The sequence below is a fragment of the Cetorhinus maximus genome, chromosome 2, assembly GCF_964194155.1.
Source record: "Cetorhinus maximus chromosome 2, sCetMax3.hap1.1, whole genome shotgun sequence".
Classification (NCBI taxonomy): Eukaryota; Metazoa; Chordata; class Chondrichthyes; order Lamniformes; family Cetorhinidae; genus Cetorhinus; species Cetorhinus maximus.
The window spans coordinates 15,637,769-15,654,827 of NC_135880.1; positions in this window are offsets into that span (position 1 = coordinate 15,637,769).

Genomic DNA, 17,059 nt, shown 5'->3' on the forward strand with positions numbered 1-17,059 from the left:
GTGATGGTTTATGGAGACACAGGGCAGAGCACCAGATCATACGTGCTCACTCAGAAGCCTCCAGAACCAGACTTACAGTTCTCAGTTATCTGCGCTGTACAGTGATTCATCAGCACTGTCACATGATCAGCACACTTGCATTCTCTTAAAGGGACAGGGTACCTCACATTACTACAGAGAGCCAGACCCGATGGGCAGAATGGTCTTCTTCTGTGCTTTAACAATTCTATGGGCAGAATTTTATGTGCCTGCTGGCATTAGGCGTGCTTGGTGGTGTGGGCAGACAACATGGAGGGAAGGCCAAAAATCGGTTTCACACCGTCATGAAACACGTTTGCAACCGTCCACTCTGCTCGTCAATGGTGGGCCGTGTTTCCTGTTGCTGCACGTTGGGAACTTCATTGTCATACACCAGCATATCTTTATAAGCCCAGCTTGCTGGAATGATCTGTACGCACTGGATCATCTGAATGTTTCACAACTGAATTGAACTGAACTTAGCCAGCTGCACTTCACTCGGGACTTCGAGGTTTGTTTGCCTACCTTTCTTCGGGCAGCACTCACAGTCATCAGCACCAGGCTTCACAGGCAACACCACATCACTCTTAGGGGGGCTCACGGGCAGGTCTCTACCTAGCAGACCAGCCGTAAGGCGGGGGTGGCTTTTCAATGGCTGCAGGGCTAGGGCATTATTGCAGAAGGAGGGTATCCCAGGGTATGTGTGTTGACACATGTTGATCTGTGCAAGTGGCCTCAAGAGGGTGAGGGAGGAGGAGACAGTCTTCAGAGGAGATGAAGGAAAAGGAGAAGAGGGTGTGTGTGAGAGAGTGAGTGGTGATGTCCCTTGAGCTGGCAGTGAGTGAGCTCACTGAATGTGTGATGGCCTTGTGTGTGAGTGTGAGTTTAGAGTGATGAGATGGTCGCCTTACCCTAGCAGCATGGATGAGATCATTCGTCCATTTTCTGCACTGGATGGCCAACCTCTTCTGTAGCGTTGGCACTGACCACTTCTGCCACCGCCTCCCAAGCTGGAGTCTAATGGGCTTCCTGCGAGGGTAGAGGACATTGTGGCAGGTTCCAATGGTGTCCAGAAGATGTCCCAGGAATGCATCACTGATTCAGGGGGCTGCAGCTTTCTTGCCTTTCGGGGCCATGACTTGTGTGCAGCAGTCCTGGGCTGGAAGCAGTGAGAGGTGTGCGCGTGGCTGCACTTTAACTATGGCACCTGACGTGAGGAAGTGGCAAGGTGATGGTGTGGCAGGCGAATCTGAGGCTGCCCACCAGCAAAGCGGCCTGTTTCCCAGGAATGCGTGATTAATGAGGCGGGATTGTGATGATACGGCGTGAAAAGCCGCCATTGTGACCGGCGGATAAAACGTTCTCTTTCTCACCCGCTACCACACTTGGTGCAAATCTGGGACAATTCTGCCCTGTGATTTTATGATTCTATGGTGGAGGTGCAGTGGTAGCGTTTTGGCATGGATATTGCGGGTTCAAGTCCCACTTCAGGACTTGATGGCCACGGAAGGTGCATTCATAATGTGTCCAAACAGATTGATTACTAACTTGTGAATCTTTCCAATATGTCTGATGGCAGGCGGTAAGAGTGAGAGGGTTTCCTGGTCAGCCATACTGCAGAAGGCAATAGAAAACCACTGCAATACTTTGCCAAGCATAACCATGGACCAATTCAATGGAAGTTCACGGAAGTTAGGGCATGGCACCTAAAGGAGGAGGAGGATTCTATGAAAAGCTCTCATTCTACAATGTCAGCTGCCATATTCAGTTAAAGGTTTAAAGATTTCAAAGGGTTTCAGTGTGGGAGTGGTGGGTGGGTGGGTGAGTGAGTGAGTAAGTGATTGAGTGAGTGAGTGAGTGGGTGAGTGGATGAATGGGTAAGTGAGTGTGTGAGTGGGTGAGTAGGTGAATAGGTGAGTGAGTGAATGGGTGAGTGAGTGAGTGCATGAGTGGGTGAGTGATGAGTAGTTAAGTGAGTAGGTAGGCAGGTGAGCAAGTGGGTAGATGGGTGATTGAATGGGTGATTGGGTGATTGAGTGGGTGAGTGAATGAGTGGGTAGGTGGGTAAGTGGATTGCTGAGTGGGTGAGTGAGTGCGTGATTCAGTGGGTAAGTGGTTGGGTGAATGAATGGAGAAGTAGACAGGGGAGTTGAATGGTCGGGCCGGTGGGTTGTGTGGTTGGTTAGTCAGATTGGGTCAGGGGTGGTTTGCAGATGTGGTCAGGGGTGGAATGCGTGGAGGTGTGGGTTGTGAGTTATGCTGTTAATCACGGTGTTAAACCAGTCTGTGCTCACCTGAGGTTAAGCCATTTTGTTTGTGTGGTAATCTGATTTGTAATATACCTTTAAGAAGAATGTTATAATGGAAGATCACATGATCAGAGTAGCGCAGGCTACCTTAGTAGTCGGTGGTGAGTAGTCTAGAGTTAGAGACTGTAATGTAGAGACAGGGTTTGAGTTGTAAGCACACAAGTGGAGCTGCTGTGTCCTTTGTAAATAAATAGAATGTGTTCTACATAAGAAGTGTCTGCTGCTCTACTCTGTCTATGGCACCAACCCGGTCACCCCAAAACAAGTGTGCAACCCGGATCCATTAGTGCAACAAAACTAGTGACCAGGATCAAACAAACTGGGACGAGGAAAAAGCAAGAAAAAGCAAGGAAGGATGAGAAGGAAAGTGTTGTGTTCTTACTATTGGTTTGCTTTGCTCAGAGAACATGGTTGCATGCCTATCTACTGAGGGGTGAGTTGGTAAATTAAAAGATGTGGACGAAGAGACCATTGTGGAGTGAAGCACATGCTGTTTATTCACATAAGCAACAGAGCACAAACACATGTGTGCTTCTCAAACCAGAACCCATTCTAAACTACTGATTAACAATGTAGCCTGTGCTACACAGCAATTGGGTAATACAATCTCGTGGTCAATCTACTCACATTCTCGTAAAGGTGTATTGCACCTCAGATTACCACAACCCTCCCCCTTTACTTGAAAGTACAAATTACAATCTTTACAATATATTAACTATTTACATAAACTATTTACAAATTCAGTCTCACTGGAGGCTTCTTCAAACGTGTAAAATATCATAGTTCTACAACCTCGGATGCCCGAGGACACCCTCTCAGGAGTCATCTGTCTACTAGGCTCTCTTGTCGGAACCTGTAAATTTGTTTCTTCAACTCTCTCAGGCTCAGTGGACCCTACAGACACTTCCAAACCAAAGGGAGTTCATTCCACATGTGGCGTAGACTCCAACGGGAATGCTTTCATCCTCTTTCGGGCCCAATCGCATGCACGCCTGCTGCCCCTCCCCTCCGAGTTCAACAATAGGAAGGTCACCTGTCAGGAAGGTTCTCAAAATCAGGATGTTGGGCAAGGCTAAATTCAACACAGTATGAACAGCTTCCTGTAATAAAAAAAAGTTTCGGGCCCTTGTCAGTAATTTTGCTCTTTCTTCCTATGTGTCTTCTTTTGTTGTGTTTTATTCTTGGCAGCGCTGACTTTAATCTCGGCCCTCTTTTCAATGTCCCTATTGGCCAGACTAGGCTCCGGTATAAGCTCAATTTGAGTGAACTCAGTGGTTGAGGCTTCCAGCATTTCCTCATCTGTCAGCAACTTTGAAAACTCAGAGGTCTCTATTTTTAAAGCTTCCTGTCTTCCACATAGCTGACTCTTCAGCTCTTCCATTTCTTTTTTATATTTGTTCGTTTTTTCTGGAAAATTGAGCATTGTTGTGTTTTCTCAGCTAATTTATTCTTCATCTCGGCCGGAGATATGCTGAATTCTTTCTGTTCTTCCTCATACCTTTTTAGTGGTACATATTGGGATCTAAGGAGATCTTGCAATATGCGAAAGACCTTCAGCAGGTTTTCTTTTTTCTTTTTGAAGGTTACTGGCTTCAACTTGATAGAAAACCGGTTGGCAGACAGGAAACAAAGGGTAGGAATAAACGGGTCTTTTTCCGAATGGCAGGCAGTGACTACTGGGGTACCGCAGGGATCGGTGCTGGGACCCCAGCTATTCACAATATATATGAATGATTTAGATGAGGGAATTAAATGTAATATCTCCAAATTTGCAGATGAGACAAAGCTGGGTGGGAGGGTGAGCTGGGAGGAGGATGCAGCGATGCTTCAGTGTGATTTGAACAAGCTGAGTGAGCGGGCAAATGCATGGCAGATGCAGTATAATGTGGATAAATGTGCGGTTATCCATTTTGATAGCAAAAACAGGAAGGCAGATTATTAACTGAATGGCTATAAATTGAGAGAGGGGAATGTGCAACGAGACCTGGATGTCCTTGTACACCAGTCGCTGAAGGTAAGCATGCAGGTGCAGCAGACGGTAAAGAAGGCAAAAAGAAGCCTTCATAGCCAGAGGATTCGAGTACAGGAACAGGGATGTCTTGCTGCAATTGTACAGGGCCTTGGTGAGACCACACCTGGAATATTGTGTGCAGTTTTGGTCTCCTTATCTGAGGAAGGATGTACTTGCTATAGAGGGAGTGCAGCGAAGGTTTATCCGACTGATTCCTGGGATGGCAGGACTGACATAGGAGGAGAGATTGAGTCAATTGGGATTATATTGGCTGGAGTTCAGAAGAATGAGGGGGGATCTCATAGAAACCTATAAAATTCTAACAGGACTAGACAGGGTAGATGCAGGAAGGATGTTCCCATTGGTGGGGGAGTCCAGAACCAGGGGTCACAGTCTGAGAATATGGGGTAGACTATTTAGGACTGAGATGAGGAGAAATTTCTTCACCCAGAGAGTGGTGAGCCTGTGGAATTCGCTACCACAGAAAGTAGTTGAGACCAAAACATTGTATGTTTTCCAGAAGGAGTTAGATATAGCTCTTGGGGCAAAAGGGATCAAAGGATATGGGGAGAAAGCAGGAGCAGGCTATTGGGTTGGATGATCAGCCATGATCATAATGAATGGCGGGGCAGGCTCGAAGGGCCGAATGGCCTACTCCTGCTCCTAGTTTCTATGTTTCTATGTTTCTAACTCGAACTCTGTCCTGAAGCATCGCCTCTACGAGTTCCTTTCGTTGAGTCTTTACATACTCCTTTTTCCAAACAGCAACATTTCCTGCTTCTGAATGAGACCTCAGTAATCTCTCAAGATTAATTTCTCTTAACCAGTTTCTTCCAAGAAGGCTTGGTCCTCTGCCTGCTATCACTATTAGGGGTGGATTAACAGACTGATTTCCATACTGTACTGGAACCTTGCATATACCTGTCACTCATATGTCTTCCCCTGTATACGTCTTTAATTTGCATCTGAATTTTCCATATTTAATGAGTGGTCTCCTCTATTTAGATATTTGAAGTTATGTTCCCAACTAACTGTCATGGATGCCCCTCTATCTACCTCCATTTGGATGGGTTTCTCATTGATTTTCACTGTCACGCAGATTGGCTCTGTTTTACCCCTTTTCAAGTTGTATAGTGTGTAAATATCTGACTCTGTTTCTTCTAACTCCTCAATTATGCGAATGTCATGATTGCTACATTTTTGCTTGAAGGCTTGTCTTAATCTGTCTTCACAATGTCGCATAATATATCCATTACGATGGCAGAAGAAACATTCAATTCATTTAAATTGTTGTTCATTTGCAGAATGTCTGGTTCCATTTCTGCCATTATTACCGTAGGTTTTTTCTGTTAAACCATTGCTTTTCACTGGTCTGTCGATGGTGCCTGTTTCCTGCCTTTCCGCATAACCCAGCACTTTAACACCATCTCTAACTGGTGCTTCCCTCCCAATGTGAAGGGCGGCACCATTTTGTGCTCCCTTGTTTGCTTCTGAACACCTGGCTGCGTTCTCCATTGCGAGCGCCAACTCCAGCGTTTCTGACAACAACCTTTTTTGAATGGCGTCTTCATTAATCCCACACACCAATCAGTCTCTTACCATGCCATGAATCGACATCCCAAACTCAGTGCTCTGTCAGTTGTTTTAAGGCTGCTACATAGCAAGCGACTGTCTCTCCAAGGGACGCGATACTTCAAATTAAATTTAAAACACTGTATTGTTACTGAGTATTTCGGCTGAAATTTTACCAACTCATCAAATTTCTTGGAACCTGGGACATTGGGTGCCGTTAGACTACGAAATAGGCTGTATGTTTTACTGCCACACATCGATAAGAGGATCATTCGCCTCTTCTCATCCCCTGACATGTCATCGGCCAAAAAGAAAAATGCAAGGCGCTCATTGTACTGTGACCAGTGGTCTGATCAAATGGTTCGATACGGCCAAACTGTGGCACACTGGAGGGAGATAACTTCAACGACTATGATGAGAAGGCAGTACTTACAAGCACCTGCAAGGTGCGGCTGATTTACTTCAGTTTAATTTTGGTAGCTTACTGTGGTGTCGTTGACCGGTTGCGTTTGCCTCGTTGCCAGTTGTTATGTTCTTACTATCGGTTCGCGTTGCTCAGCAAACACGGTTGTACCGCTATCTGCTGAGGGGTGAGCTGGTCAACTAAACGATGTGGACGAAGAGACCATTGTGGAGTGAAGCACATGCTGTTTATTCACATAAGCAACAGAGCACAAACACATGTGTGCTTCTCAAACCAGAACCCATTCTAAACTACTGATTAACAATGTAGCCAGTGCTACACAGCAATTGGGTAATACAATCTCGTGGTCAATCTACTCGCATTCTCTTAAAGGTGTATTGCACCTCAGATTATCACAGAAAGCAAGGAAAAGCCAGGAAGCAAATCAAGTGAACGGAAATCGGGCTGTGCCTCGCACGGTAATTGTATGCAGAATTTCCATCCTAATCATCGAAGCAGTCCCTTAGAAACATGCCGCAGTTTGGAAGAGTTGATCCTTTCAACTCAACCTGAGACAGTTGGTCTCATCATGTTGGAGGCCTCACATTATTTTTCTAAGCGAATGACGTTGCGGGGTAGGAGAAGAGGCGGGTGATCCTCTTACGCATGTGTGGGAGTAAGACCTATGAATTGGTTCAAAGTTTGACCAGTGCTCCAGAGTCGAAAAGTTTTGATGACGTAGTGAACCTTGTGAAGAGCCACTACCAGCCCTCAGTAACGATGCAACGGTTCAAATTTAACTCAAGAAGTAGAGCCCCAGGGGAGACAGTTGCCTGTCATGCGGCAAGTCTGAAACAGTTCACAGAATATTGCGAGTTTGGTACATCTATAAATTATATGCTTAGAGATCGTATGGTGTGCGCTATAAGTGAAGATACGATTCAGGAGAGATTTCTGTCTGAAACAAATTTGGATTTTCAGAAGGCGCCAGAAATAGCACTGGCCATGGAAGATGCAGTGAGGGACTCGAAAGCCATATAGGGAGCGCAAAATAGCGCCGTCCTCCACATTGGGCGGGAAGCCCATCCAAAAATAGCATGAAAATGCACAGCTCTGATGAACCACCGCTTACAGACAAACAAAAAGAAATCACTTAGCATTGAAAACATGGAATAATGGTAGCAGAGATGGAAGCAAACAACCTTGTAATGAATGGAAGTTTAAAAAAATCGAATGTTTTTACTGTCATTGAAACGGGCACCTTATGAGACATTGCAAGGATAGAATCAGATAGACTTTCAATCAAAAGAAAACCCCCCGTGATATCCAGAACGTAGAAGAGTCTGAAGTAACAGATTCAGATAGTTATTTGTTATATAATTTAAAAGTAGGAAGAACAGAACCAGTTTATGTAACAGCGAGGATGAATGATAGACCTATCAGAATGGAGTTGGACACAGGAGTTTCCGCTATGGTAATAGGTGAGCATACCTTTAAATACCTGAATCATGGGGAATTTAAATTAAATTTGGAAGAAACGAAGGCCAAATTGAAAACTTACATGGGAGAAGACAATAAAATCAAAGGCATAAGCAGGGTTACTGTACAGTGCGGAAGTCAGTCAGTGAAATTACCCCTGATGGTGGTAGGAGGTGAGGGGCCAAGCCTCCTTGGACAAAACTGGCTGAAAGAGATTAAATAGGATTGAGATGAGATCTTCCAACTGAGAGCCAGTGGGTTACTTGAGCTACTTCTGACACGCCAGAACGCAAAATGATGCGCGATGACGTTGGGCATGCATCCCGACATCAGCGCGCAGTCTCGCGATGTTTCATTCGGTGGGTGCGCAGCCTATTAAGACCACTAAACAGGTAATAAACATGAATGTTACGCTGCATGTCCAATCTAACGGTCGGCGGGCGGGCGAAAAGGCCAAACGGCCTTTACGTTTTTTTAGGAAACCTCGTCCACAAGCGGGATGAGGTTTCCTAAAGCTTTTACGAATTAAATAAAATCTTCTTCTGAAGAACAAAAAACATGTCCCATCTGATATGACACAGTCACACGAGGGGACGTGTTTCATTAAAATTTTATTGCATTTATTTATTTTTTTAAAAAGCGCTTCCATCTCCCTGAGGCAGCTCCATGCCCGATCCGGCTGAACCTGACTCTCCCTCCTCCCCCACCCCCCGCTCGCACAGGTAGCGTTCGCTACCGCTCACATATTCTGCTGGGTGGGCCTTAATTGGCCCGCCCACGTAAAATGGCGGCACGGAGCCGATCGCAGGTGGTGGTCGGCTCCACGACCGCCTCCACCCGCTCCCGCTGAGCCCGCCCAACGTGGGAAAAATTGTTTTGTAATGCTCTTGTGAAGTGCCTTAACGTTTCGTTAGGTTAAAGATGCTGTATAAATATAAGTTGTTGTTGCTTTGGAGAGAGTAGGCGGCAAGAGGGCATAGACAGGTTAGTGGAATGTTATTTTCTAAATTCATTCCTGGGATGTGGCCACCACTCATTGCCCATCCCTAATTGCCCTTGTTCAGAGGGCAGTTAAGAGTCAACCACATTGCTGCAGGTCTGGAATCACATGTCGGCCAGACCAGGTAAGGACAGCAGATTTCCTTCCCTAAAGGATGTTAGTGAACCAGGTGGGTTTTTACAACAATCGGCAATGGTTTCATGGTCATTATCAGACTTATAATTCCACGGATTATTATTGGGTTCAGATTTCACCATCTGCCATGGTGGGATTCAAAGCCAGGGGACCAGAGCATTACCGTAGGTTTCTGGAACACTAGTCAGTGACAATACCACCATGCCACCACCTCCCCTCATGGGCAAGTGGCAGATGAAATTTAATGCAGAGAAGTGATTTATTTTGTTGTAAGGGTGAAAGGCACTATAAAATAAAGGATACAATTCTAAAGGGATGCAGGAGCAAAAGGACCTGGTTGGACGTCTACAAAATCATCGAAGATGGAAGGGCAGGTTGAGAAAGTGGTTAATAAGGCATATGGAATCTTGGGGTTAATCAATAAGGGTATAGAGTGCAAAAGCAGGCAAGTTATGATAAACCTGTACAAAACACTGGTTCAACTTCAACTGGAGTACTGGGCAGAATTTTATCTGCCTCCAGATGACAGGCTGGGAGATGGCAGGGGGCGGGTGGGTAAAATAGTGAGGAGTCGCGTTGCAATGGTTCCTCGATGCAGTCCCGCTGCCAATGCATTTTCCCAGTGGCAGACTGCTACATGGATCAACTACTCACTCCAAAAGAGGCAGGCAGCCGATTTGCATTCTTATAGATCCTATTAAGGGCTGCTCTATGGTGACGCCAGCATTTTACTGAGCTAGTCCATGAAGAAATTGGAAAACAAGGATTAGGATGTTAAAATTGAAACATTGCTTCTCCAGGAGCCAATGTAGGTCAGCGAGATCTTGTAATGGTTATGATGTGAGTGTGAAAGATGGTGATCAGTCGTGATGCTTTTTGGAGTTTTCAATAGTTTGATGAGTGCCAAAGTTTCAACCAATAAGTTGAAACTTGCATAAGTTAAGCACTCAGATTTGACGAGTGTTCATTCCTGCTGTTTTATTGCAAAGTAATTAATATTTAGATATTGCAGCAAGCACATGTCATTGGAAATCTATATACTCATGTTGTACTGAGGAAGTGCGACATTGTCACAGGAGCCTCTCTTTCAATGGTGCTTCAAACTGAGGGTCAATCCTGGTGGATGTCATAGATTTCCTGTCACTATTTGAATGGAAAAATTGCTCCAATTCCCTGGTTAACAACTAATGTCAAATTCCTTGGAAGTTGTGGGTTTGAGCTCCACACCAGAGACTTGAGCACATAATCTAGGCTGACACTGGCAGTCTCCTCACTCAGTTGGAGCTAAGAGGTTCCACGGCACTATTCGATGAAGCAAAAGCATTTTTTTCCCAAATGTCCTGGTCAAAAATCATCCCTCCACCAATGTCACTAAAACAGATTGTCCAATCATTTATCTCATTTTTATGTGTTGAAGTTCACAGTATGCGTATTCCAATAGTGACTGCACTTTAAAAGCACTTAATTCAGGGATCAAAATTTCTTCTCAAGAGCTTTTTTTGAGAAAAAAAACTACTTTTTTTTAAATTTTTGGGGGCGACTATTGTTTTCAGGGGTCTGTTTTCATTTTCACTAATTACTTAATTGGGTGATGCCAATTTACACCCAGCAAGCAGAAAATTGATAACGAGTAGATATTCTGCTTTTAGGATGTTTCTCCCCCAAGTAGGAGGGTGAGGAGGGGAAAGGGAATAAATTTAGGGGCAATTTGGAAATGCCTCCACCTTTGACCTCATGACCTATGATTAATCCTAGCCCTGGCTTATGGGAGAGATACTCTCTTTTCCCTTTGCTAGCCTGATGGATACTGCATGGAAATAATATTTGGACTGCCTTAAACCCAGTTCTCATTGGGCTTGGGGCCCACCAGCACTCAAATTACAGCCTCAGATTTCCCACCTCAACTTGACAAGCCAGATGAATGCTGAGTGTGCAAAATGGAAAGATCACGTTGTGTCAATAGATAGTCATCTTCATTTGGGACAGGGTGAACCCAATTCCGCCTATTGAATTTCTTTTTTATTGATGCCTAGTTTTTTTCTGTCTTACAAACAAAAAACAAAGAAAAGTACAGCACAGGAACAGGCCCTTCGGCCCTCCAAGCCTGCGCCGATCATATTTCCTGTCAACTAAAACATTTTGCACTTCCAGGGTCCGTATCCCTCTATTCCCATCCTATTCATGTATTTGTCAAGCTGCCTCTTAAACACCACTATCGTACCTGCTTCCACCACCTCCTCTGGCAGCGTATTCCAGACACTCACTACCCTCTGCATAAAAAACTTGCCCCGCACATCTCCTCTATAGTTTTCTCCTCTCACCTTAAATCTATGTCCCCTAGTAATTGACTCTTCCACCCTGGGAAAAAGCTTCTGACTATCTACCTCTGTTCATGCCACTCATAATTTTGTAAACTTCTATCAAGTTGCCCCTCAATCTCCGTCGCTCTGGTGAGAACAATCCGAGTTTCTCCTACCTTTCCTCATAGCTAATAACCTCCAGACCAGGCAGCATCCTGGTAAACCTCCTTTACACCCTCTCCAACACCTCCATATCCTTCTGGTAATGTGGCGACCAGAATTGCACGCAATATTCCAAGTGTGGCCTAACCAAGGTTCTATACAGCTGCAGCATGACTTCCCAGCTTTTATACTCAATACCCCTGCCGATGAAGGCAAGCATGCCATATGCCTTCCTGACTACCTTATCCACCTGCGTTGCCACTTTCAGTGACCTGTGGACCTGTACACCCAGATCCCTCTGCCCGTCGATGCACTTAAGGGTTCTGCCATTTACTGTAGAGTTCCTCCTGTATTAGACCTTCCAAAATGTATTACCTCGCATTTGTCCGGATTAAACTCCATCTGCCATTTCTCCGCCCAAGTCTCCAACCGATCTATATCCCGTTGTATCCTTTGACAATCCTCTTGACTATCTGCAACTCCTCCAACCTTAGTGTTGTCTGCAAACTTACTAATTAGCCCAATTACATTTTCCTCCAAATCATTTACTTATACTACAAACAGCAAAGGTCCCAGCACTGATCCCTGCGGAACACCACTAGTCACAGCTCTCCATTCAGAAAAGCACCCCTCCACTGCTACCCTCTGTCTTCTATGACCAAGCCAATTCTGTATCCATCTTGCCAGCTCACCTCTGATCCCGTGCGACTTTACCTTCTGTACCAGTCTGCCATGAGGGACCTTGTCAAAGGCCTTACTGAAATCCATGTATATAACATCCACTGCCCTTCCATCATCGATCATCTTTGTCACTTCCTCGAAAAACTCGATCAAGTTAGTGAGACGCGACCTCCCCTTCACAAAGCCATGCTGCCTCTCACTAATACGCTCAATTGCTTCCAAATGGTAGTAAATCGTGTCACGAAGAATCTTCTTTGGCCTTTGGTCCATTCTACAGGGTTTCCAAGGCCAAAGAAATAATTAACATTATGAACTGCTTTTCAGTGGCTATTCCAACATTGGCAAAATGCTTTGAAACCAACTTGAGTATTTCAGAAGTATTTTTTTTCTTTGTTCTTTCATGGGATGTAAGCGTCGCTGGAAAGGCCACCACTTGTTGCCCAATCCTAATTGCCCTTGAACTGAGTGGCTTGCTAGGCCATTACAGAGGGCAATTAAGAGCCAACTAACTGAAGCAACATCCCTAGCAACATGTCGTGATGGGAAGGGAAGCTAACCCTACACCTCTACCCTCAACCCACTTTTGAACAGGTGTCGCAGCAATGAAGTGTTCCAGCTGAGAAGAAATCTGAAGGTTGAAGGATCCTCTCTCAGTTCCCCCAACAAACTCCACCTGCCCCAGGGCTGGGACAGTAAAATTCCATTCCTAATGATTCCCTCACCTCAAAGTGCTGGACCTGAATACTGCATTTGTCCTTGGCGCCCTTGTGTGCAATTTACATAAAAGATTAACAGATGCACTGAATCAAATTTGGAGTTGAAGGAAGCAAAGTAGTTTTATAAGTAGGAAAATTGGATGGAGCTACATGTGGCACATAGAACCATAGAACCATAGAACACTACAGCACAGAAAACAGGCCATTTGGCCCTTCTAGTCTGTGCCAAAATATTATTCCGCTAGTCCCATTGACCTGCACCTAGTCCATAACCCTCCAGACCGCTCCCATCCATGTATCTATCTAATTTATTCTTAAAACTTAAGAGTGAGCCCACATTTACCACGTCAGATGGTAGCTCGTTCCACACTCTCACCACTCTCTGAGTGAAGAAGTTCCCCCTAATGTTCCCACTAAACCTTTCCCATTTCACCCTAAAGCCATGTCCTCTCATGTTTATTTCTCCTAATCTAAGTGGAAAGAGCCTACTCGCATCTATTCTGTCTATACCCCTCACAATTTTGTAAACTTCTATCAAATTTCCCCTCATTCTTCTACACTCCAAGGAATAAAGTCCTAACCTGTTTAATCTTTCCCTGTAACTCAACTCCTTAAGACCCGGCAACATCCTAGTAAATCTTCTCTGCACTCTCTCAATCTTACTGATATCCTTCCTGTAGTTAGGCGACCAGAACTGCACACAATACTCCAAAGTTGGCCTCACCAATGCCTTATACAACCTCATCATAACATCCCAACTCCTATACTCAATACTTTGATTTATGAAGGCCAGTATGGCAAAAGCTTTCTTTACAACCTTGTCTACCCGTGATGCCACTTTCAGGGAATTATGTATCTGAACTCCCAGATCCCTTTGTTCCTCCGCACTCCTCAGTGCCCTACCATTTACTATGTATGTCCTACCTTGGTTTGACCTTCCAAAATGTAACACCTCACACTTTTCCGCATTAAATTCCATCTGCCATTTTCTGGCCCATTTTTCCAGTTGGTCCAGATCTCTCTGCAAGCTTTGAAAGCCTTCCTCGCTGTCCACAACGCCTCCAATCTTAGTGTCATCAGCAAACTTGCTGATCCAATTCACCACATTATCATCCAAATCATTGATATAGACAACAAACAACAATGGTCCCAGTACAGATCCCTGAGTCTCTGAGTCCCTTGGTATCCCTGAGATACCAAGTGTCTGAACCTTCTGAACTAACCTCCCATGTGGGACCTTGTCAAAGGCCTTACTGAAGTCCATGTAGACAACATCCACAGCCTTTCCTTCATCTACTTTCTTGGTAACCTCCTCGAAAAACTCTACAAGGTTCATTAAACACGACCTACCACGCACAAAGCCATGCTGACTATCCTTAATCAGCCCTTGGCTGTCCAAATAATTATATATCCGATCTCTCAGAACACCTTCCAATAATTTACCTACTACTGACGTCAGGCTCACTGGCCTGTAATTACCTGGTTTACTTTTGGAGCCTTTTTTAAACAACGGAACAATATGAGCTACCCTCCAATCCTCCGGCACCTCACCCGTGGCTAAGGACATTTTAAATATTTCTGCCAGGGCCCCTGCAATTTCTACACTAGTCTCCCTCAAGGTCCGAGGGAATGTCATGTCAGGTCCGGGGGATTTATCTACCTTTATTTGTTGTAAGGCAGCAAGCACCTCCTCCTCTTTAATCACTATATGTTCCATGAAACTACTGCTTGTTTCCGTTCCTTCCTTATACACTGTGCCAGTTTCCTGAGTAAATACTGATGCAAAAAAACTGTTTAAGATAAACAGTGCACAGTGAAAACTTAACCTGCCCTGAGCTGTACTCCGCACCTCATTACCGGGTTTCTAGCCGCCTCCCCACTCCTCTCATCATCCAGCAGCTAAGTGGAAGTGATTGGTGACACCGCAGCGAAAAGGTTTCTGCATGGCATGAGCGGGACCAGCTAGACTAACTGCTCTCGGCATCCAATCACAGGTACTCTCTCCCCCTCCCATCCTTGCTGCTCCTCCAATCATGGATTCTGGCTTTGGAGGAGCAGCAAGAGCAGGAGGGAGGGAACCTGTGGTTGGAGGAGCTGGAGCAGTAAGCCTGGGAGAAGCCGAACCTGCGATTTGAGGAGCAGTTCCTCACAGATTCTGCCTCTCCCACGTACGGGGTCGACATTTCTCTCATTGGTCCGTCCCCGTGATTGAATTTTCCCGGGGCTTTGCGCGCTTACGAGGGCAAATTCACCTGTCACCCCTGTGTATTTTGAACCTTGATTTCATTGGCTGTGAAGTGCCTTGGGATGTGCTGGGGTTGTAAAAAGTGCTATAGAAATGCAAGTTCTAGCTTTTCTTTCTAGTGACCAACTTAAAAAATGTAGCCATGCTTATGTAAAATGAAGAAAATGCACCTATCGGCATTTCAGTTTCATAAAGACTAAATAGTTCCCAAGTTTGCCTACATAGCAAAAGATGATATCACACATAATTGATTATGCAAAGTATTCTGACAGGTTTCACATAATTCAGAGCTATACAAGCACAAGAAATTTATATATATTATTTATTAAGTGACAGGTTGTGGACTTCACTGGCAAGGCCAGCAGTATCGTACTTGCCTAATTGCCCTGGAGAGGGTGGCGGTGAGCTGCCTTCTCGAACCGCTGCAGTCCAAGTGGTGGAGGTACACCCACAGTGCGAGTCTGGAGGGAGCAAATGGATTTTAACCCAGCGACCATAAGGGAAAGATGACACATTTCCAAGGTAGTTTGGTATACGATTGGAAAGGAATTTTCATGTGGCGGTGTTCCCTTGTGCCTGCTGCCCTTGTTCTCCTGGATGTTAGAGCTTATAGCTTTAGACAGTGCTGTTGAAGATGCACTGGCGAATTGCTGCAGTGTATTTTGTAGATGGTGCACACTGCGGCCACTGTGCATTGGTGGTGGAGTGGATGTTGAAGCTGGTGGATGGGGTACCAATCAAATGGGCTGCTTTGCCCTAGGTGGTATCAAGTTTGAGTGCGTCATTATTTCTGTATCCTGAACTGCAAATCCTTTATTTCATCAAGCTAATTTTGCAAAGGAGCCTTTATTGAGTTGGAAGAAAACTAGTCAAAGAAGTAACAATAAAAAAAACATCAGAAATGTTAGAAATGCTCGGCAGGCCTGATAGTTATCTGTGGAAAGAGAAACAGAGTTAACGTTTGAGGTCAATGGCCTTCCATCAGTACATTGGTACCTTTAATCTGGAAAATCTGAAAAAGACAAAGTGTTTGAGACTTCCAATCGAATGCAGCGAATTGCTGACATACTGCAGGATATGTTAGGAAGACCACCTAGTGATCAGCTCAGGAAGCATAGCTACACGTGCTCTACATAAGGATGGCCGTCATCTGTACTGTGCTAGGGCCAATGTCCTACAAGCGGTATAACTGGAGCTGTAGAGAGGGCTTAGGGCTTAAAATTAAATAGTGGGGATGGGGGTGGGGGGGTTGGGGTTGGTGGGGAGGGGGGTGCGGTGGCGGTGGGGGGGCTCACATGAGTGGAGATTTAGAAAGTTAAAGAGAAAAGATAAGGCAATAGTGCAGGGTTGCAATATGGGTAATGATAACCAGACTCTGACAGGGAGGGATGGAGTATACAAACATAAAAGAGCATCAGTAATTATGGTCAGAGTGAGGAAAATAGCTTTAAAATAACAGAGGTGGAGGAGGGTTCCGGTGAGGGGAGATTTAGAAATTCAAAGATAAAAGTTGAGGCAATAGGAAAGTATATCATTTTGGGTAAAGACAAGCTGAGTGCGACAGAAAGAGACAGAATTTAACAGTATTAATGCATCAGAGAGTAAGGGCCATATGGGGAATAGTGGCAAAAAAATAAAATTGACGTCACTTTATCTGAATGTGCAGAGCATCTGCAGTAAGGTAGATGAACTAGTGGCACAAATAGAGATAGATTGTTCAGAATAATTCACAGATACAGAGACAAGGTTGCGAGACAACCAAGGTTGGGAAATAAATATTCCTGGTTACACAACGTTTTGAAAAGACAGGCACCATGGGAAAGGAGGAGGGTAGCCTTGACAGTAATGGATGGGAAACATTAGTGAGAAATGATTTTGGGTCAGAAAAACAGGAAATAGAATCAGTATGGGTGAAGATTAGGAATAGCAAGAATCAGAAAATACTGGTGGAAGTAGTTTATAGGGCCCAAAGCTGTGGTTATGTCTTTGGATAGTGCTTTAAACAATAAATTGTTGGATCTTGTAACA